The sequence below is a fragment of the Gobio gobio genome (assembly GCF_949357685.1).
Source record: "Gobio gobio genome assembly, chromosome: 25".
In the NCBI taxonomy this organism is placed as follows: domain Eukaryota; kingdom Metazoa; phylum Chordata; class Actinopteri; order Cypriniformes; family Gobionidae; genus Gobio; species Gobio gobio.
In genome coordinates, this window is record NC_137121.1 from 12390727 (window position 1) to 12397610 (window position 6884).

The following is a 6884-nucleotide window of genomic DNA, read 5'->3' on the forward strand; positions in this document are numbered from 1 at the left end:
AGCAGAAGAGTATGCAAGCTTTGGGACATACTACTTCGTCACTCTTACGTGAGTCTCGTCACCGTTTAAACTGCCCTGTCAATCATCGTCACAGTTCAAATCCCCCACTTTCAATTTAATTTCCTACCGTATCGGAGAGAAATGTAGTCGCTCGTTGATCTGCCTTTCGTGGGTCTTTAGACTCCTCTCATGTGTTTGCAAAGTTAATGGCCAAACGTATCATTACAAAAGTTCTCAATGCTGCTGAATGATAAATATAATGTGGATAATATTGAATAAATATCTTTTCGTCCGGTTAAATACTGATAATTGCTCACTCAAACCACTTTAACTACTCTCCGCTTAACCGTCAGACTCGCGTAACCGTCATGTTTGTAGTTTTTTAAACACTTTTTATCCGCGTTTGTAGTTCTGATCGAATCCTCGTCCATCTCGCAATGGGTTGTGGGCAATATCAGCCGTTAGAGTGCGCATCGATCTGCACTTCGGATTCTGACCGGAAATAGTAAACCATCCGGGAATCTTTGGAATACTTTTTTCAACATACTAAGATTTGGGACATACTAATTATTTTTTCGAATACTATTTAGTACGGATAGTATGCGAATTGGGACGCAGCAATTCTCTATGATTTTGGCGCTGGGACGGGAACCCGGAAGTAGTGGTGTTTGATCCGGGCGGAACAAATCTCTGCCACTATGGTTCCGCCCCAGGAAAAGTCACACGTTTCGGCCACATGGATCCGGCGTTTTGGGAGACTGAAACCGCTATTTTTTTAAACCGGGTCCTAAAGTGGATAAATCTGAAAACGACACCCTTGCGGTTTCGTGTATACAGCCAATCCGTATATTTTGTGAAACGGTGATGTCATCACACCACGTCCTGCGCGGGGAAGACTAGAAGGAATACAACTACGGGCACTGGGCATGCGCACATCAATACTGCGTTGTTTAATTGCTGTATTTGCATTATTGTAAGGGTATGTTTAGGGTTGGGGTAGGTGTATGCGTTAATAAAACCCATCTGGTAAGTAGCAAATTTATTTATTGTTATTTTATTGTGAGATTTTACCTCACCTCCGACTGTTGCCGTACCCCTTCTAGCCACAACTCTTCTTCTCCGTTTTTAGTGCATTTCTGTGGCAGAATTACAGTGCCACATACTGGCCTGGCATGTATACTACATCGTTTTGAGTCGTTTCCATGCTCTCGTGTGTACGCAGATATTTCTTTAAACGAGGATAAAAAAAAGATTGGATAGGGAAAGTTCTGGCTTCGTGTGGACATGGCCTCATTTTCACCAGCAGTTCCAGGACAGGGATATGACTACAAACAATGTTGTTTTGGTGGTGGTATTGTTGCTTGCTAATAAATCATAATTTTCCACAGATTACTGTTTGTTCGGTTGTAAAATAAAACCAAAAAAAATATTGAATGAGAGTCAGACATGAAAAAAAAAAAAAAAGAATCGATAGTTGTCATTAATTCAGAGAGGAGTTCAGCTCGGGTATTGAGTTTTTCATTACTGTGGTGAGCTTTTACACATCTTACCATTTCAGAGTTCAGCCTTGGAGAGCACAAAGAACGCAAAAAAAAAAAAACTTAAAATAAAGCACTTGTGGGCTGAGGTTTGACACTTAAATAATGAACTAATAAACCTTTATTGACTTTGGAGTATTAAAAATGTCAAATATCATGGTTTGTAATGAACCTTATTAGACAAGTATGATGAAATGTGGCAAGCAGCCTAATCTGAAATAAAATTAAAGGTGTTGAAATGACACTTGAGCTGTCTAAAGCTACATTTATTTACACTATACACACACAGGTTAGATACATAAATCTCTTTAAAAAAAAATAAAGCCACATGAGACGTATTTTGAGTAAGGAAAAACATTATAACAGATGAGGAGTATATTTTCATTACGAGTTACTGTAATCTTCCAGTCTTTGCAATTGTGACCCGTAGCAAATGCATCATAAGTTATGTACAAAGCAATCATGCTCTAGCAGCGAGTATGTAAATGGGTTTATAGCTTTACAAAAGATTTATTGCCACTGTTCAGTGATGAGGAAAAATTTAATTGTAACGTAAACAATTAAGGAAGTCAGTGTTAACTCAATCTTGAATGTACCTCTAGCAAATAGTCACTCATGTGATTTAGTTTAAGGACCCTGAATTTAATTACCACTCTCTGTCCGTTATCTCCATATTTTAATTTAATTAGCAGCCTGCTGAACAAAACCAAAATAAAAAGCACTCAACTCATTAAGAGGAGAACAGCAGTTATTTCACAGGAGGTATGAGAATGTGCTCCTTAATGCCTACAGTCAAATCATGATGATACCTGCATGATGCATTAGCTTTTATGAAGTGGCCATGTGCTGTTCAAAATGATGTGTTTGTATATTTAAATACAAACGTAGAGAACAGTTTGCACGGCTTTTAATGAGCTGAGTGTATTTACTTAATTATTTTGATTTTATATTCATGACTCAACTTAAAATGTCAAGTTGCCATGCTTAAATTGATTATTACAATTATGCATTAAATAACTTAGGGACTCTAAAGTTGTGTAAGCTTATAGATCTATGTGATTTCTCTTTATTTACATGGTTCTAAATAGTTGAAAGCAATGTACTTTTTCATTTGAAATAAGCAATAATATTGTATAAAATACGTTATAATTTTTTTATTCAACAAATAAATATTTCAGTAACACTTTACAATAAGGTTTCATTAGTTAACAATGTATTAACAAACATGAACTAGCCATGAGCAGTACATTTATACAGTATTTATTAATATTTGTTAATTTTAGTTAATAAATAATCCAGCTGTTCATGGTTTGTTCATGTTAGTTCACAGTGCATTAACTAATGATTTTAATAAAGTATTAGTAAATGCTGAAATGAACATTAACAAAGATAAATAAATTCTTTATAAGTGAAGTTCATTATTAGTTCATGCTAACTAATGTAGTTAACTAATGTTAACTAATGAATCTCATTGTAAAGTGTTACCCATTTCCTTTCTTCCCAAACATTAGATGTACTTTTCAGGGTTTTTATCAATGCGATCAACACCCATTACAATGTTGGCCCCACCCACTGGTGTGTTAGTGAGATGACGAGTAGAGACGAACGGACTAAAAATAACATTACCTTCCAAAGGATCCTAATGCTAGGATTGTGTTTTTTTAAAGGAGTCATAACACACACAGTTTCTGCCAATCTCATGTTAATCTTGAGTACCTATAGAGTAGTATTGCATCCTTCATATCTCCGAAGAGTCTTTAGCAGTGTTGGGCACGTTACTTTAAAAAAGTAATTAGTTATAGTTACTAGTTACTTCTTACAAATAGTAACTGAGTTAGTAACTGAGTTACATCATTATAAAAGTAACTAATTACCAGGGAAAGTAACTAATGTGTTACTTTTTTTTTTCTTCAAATGTTCAAATATGTCAAATAACTTGGATGCCCCCAATATTAAATATGTTAAATGAATGAATTGGACACTAAACAGAATAAATTATTATTATAAAACATTGTACATTAATGTACACTATTGAAATGTTGCTGTGGGACATTGTGAGAGACACCTATCAAATTCAATATATTATTGTAAATATTATCAGTAGACCTACTATAGTGTACATATTGTGTAAATATTATCAGTAGACCTACTATAGTGTAAATATTGTGTAAAAAGTATCAGTACTTCTTTACTACTCCTCTGGTAGTGGAGCTCATGTTATAACCTGGGTTTTTAGCCACTAATGTTGTGGCTGTGATGACGTGAGGCTTCATTAGATTAGAAATAGAATTACTTGCCACCGACGTGGATAGACTCTTTCTTCCTGGGCATAAGCTGCACGTTACATAAACATTCTTACCTTTCACCTCAACGAGGGAAAAGTAGCGTTTATACTTCCAGTTTGCGAAAGCTACCTTTGAAGTTGTTGGACTGCCATCGCTGACTGTGCATATGTGTGTGCGTCAAAGGTGTGTGTGTGAACTCAACCTATCAACCTCAACCTTGTCTCCCACCCACCAATCATCATCAGTTATGTGTACCACCCAACCCAACCCCCAACACGCATGGCTAGCGCGCGCACACACACACACACGCGCGCATTTTTTTCCTCAGTAACGCTAACGGCGTTGTAACGGAAGAAACAGTAATTGAGTACTCGTTACTGAAAAAAGTAATTCCGTTAGTAACGCCGTTTATCTATAACTCCGTTATTCCCAACACTGGTCTTTAGTTTAATTATATTTACAAAAGACAGATAGGCTTTACAGATTCTTTCCAAAAACAGCCAAATTCTTGGCGTGTAGTGGGCAGAGCTAAAGAATCTCGAGCGCACACACACACCTATGACACACACACACACACACACACACACACACACACACACACACACACACACACACACACACACACACACACACACACACACACACACACACACACACACACACACACACACACACAATGCATCATGGCATTATCCCTGGATAACTTTCGATTCACTATACGTTCATGTTGTTTACATTACATGCGCTTACGCACCAATTGACCTATCGTTAAGCCCCTCCCCTCGAACGCAGATGAGCCAAAAGCAGTTGAGTATCAGTTGCGCTGGGACCGGAACTCGGACATCTTTAGGTGTCATAGAGAAACATTGGAAAATCAGAAGGTCTCATCGGTTTGATGGGTTTATGCTACAAAAATGGCAAAACGATGTACCTGGGGTACTGTAACACTAATTCCAGGTATCCTGAGAGGATTTTCTGTTTGTCATACTCTTGATAAGTTACGATTAAAGTCCCTGCTAACATACAAACTGAAATAACTAACTGTTCTCACGTCATGTAAGACTGTAGGTCAAAAACATGAAGGTCTACATTTCAGTGTCTCTCCATATTAAACTGGTTATATGTAAATTAATTTAATTTGAGATATGTTTAAGGTCTACATTATCTGTCCGACTAAGGAAATCTATTTTGATGGGTATTATAGTCTACGGGTAGTGAAAGGAAGAGCTCGCACGCAGTTTATCGGAGTTGTTTTGCAGATACAAAGTTTACCAGTTATTAACTGCACCCTCGAAAAGGCATATGGTCTGTGTATGTTTGTTTACTGTTAGTTGTATGAGTGTTTTTGTGTAATTTGCTGTGTATGTTAATGGTAATGCAACAGAGAGAGAAACGGAGAGAGATAGTTTGTGAATGAGATGTTAATGCGCACTTATGCTTTGTTTGTTCAGCTCTTACAATGATTTTTGGAGTGAAAAAGGACATAATAAACTTTATAAACCATCAGTAAAGTTTGGCCATCAATCGGACGGGATATACGCTACATTCTGTGTCCAAAAACATCTTGGGATAAGGTTTTCACACTGACAGCTGTCATTGTAAGATATAGCAACTCCATTTGTTTGTCCGAGTTAGCAACAGTAACTAAGGGGGGCAGGGCTTACCGATAGGTCAATTGCCAACAAAACAGACATTTGATGTGGTTTCACTCACTGCCTGAGGTCTCGATTTATGACCAGGACCAAACAAACACACTTGCAGAACTCGTTGCTGATCCGGAACAACAAACTGCATCCACTGTTTCCTTAACACTGGGTTATTTGGGAAGCTGAATAAGGTTATCTTTCCCTCACTGACATTGTTGATTTCGTGGTCTAAAAACAAAATGTCTGCGCTGCCGATGACTCCCGTAATCGGAACAAAGCTCGTTAATGGGCACGCTCTTGCTCTCGCTCTGGTGCTCATCCGGGAGAAGGTCTATTCAAGGAATTCCGACCTTTATGACGTCATTCAGGGTTATACTCGAGTGTATTTGGCACTGAAATACTCTGTCATATGTCCAACTAATTTTTTTAAAAATGTTGACCATGTTCAGCATGAGAAACTCTTTAACAGTGTAAATACGTCCTTGAAATAGCATTAGACCCCCCCTTTAATTTCAACAAAATGTGAATGTCTCATTATTTGTTTGTATTCTGTACATTTTACTGTGGATTCTTTGGTCGCAATTTTGACGCAGGCTCTGCCAACAGACATTGACGATATGGACTCGCCAGATGTAACGATGTCTCAAGAAGGTAAGAGCAAAATAGTACGAAAGTGTGTTCGAAGACACGTTCAAGTTAACAAGGGCATCGTATTTTGCCTCATTTATCGGTGTGTTTGTGTGCAGATCTATAAACTGAGTGGCATTTGTTTGGACCATGCTTAATTTATATTTCTCCCACTGCCAAGCAAGCACTTTATTCACTGACATGGCAGGCCTGTTCCTCCGCTTCCCGCTGACCCTGTCTGCCTTGATCACCGCAGGCTTCCACTGTCTACCTGCTCTGTCTCCTGGGCCTGGGCTATTTCAGTTCAGCTGACAGCAAGACACTTCAGTATGGGGTCTCCCTTGAATGTTTGCTTCACAACAAAAGCCTGCCGTTAAAAAACAGAAATCAAGCATAAAGACGTGATTCAATATTCAAACCGTGAGCAAACAAGTCACACACTTGCAGACATAATTGAGGTGTTGGAAACCAACACAGAAGCTGTGATTACACTTTTTGTGCCAACGTTAAAATGCTCTGCCTTTTTTTTACAATAGCTAAATTCACCCAAAACCCAACTTACATGGAAAGGAGGATGGGGCAGAATCAGGTTGGGCATTATGTCTGTGTTCCCCTGGAAACAGTGACACACACACACAGCCTGTTCAGAATGCCAGACGCTTTACCTCCATAATGCACTGATCTCCTTCACCACACATACTCATCTGCTCGAGAAAAACTCCATACCGCTATTGCCAGCGAAGCTTTCCCAAAACTGCCTTGCTTTCATTCTTTTTTAACTTTATTTT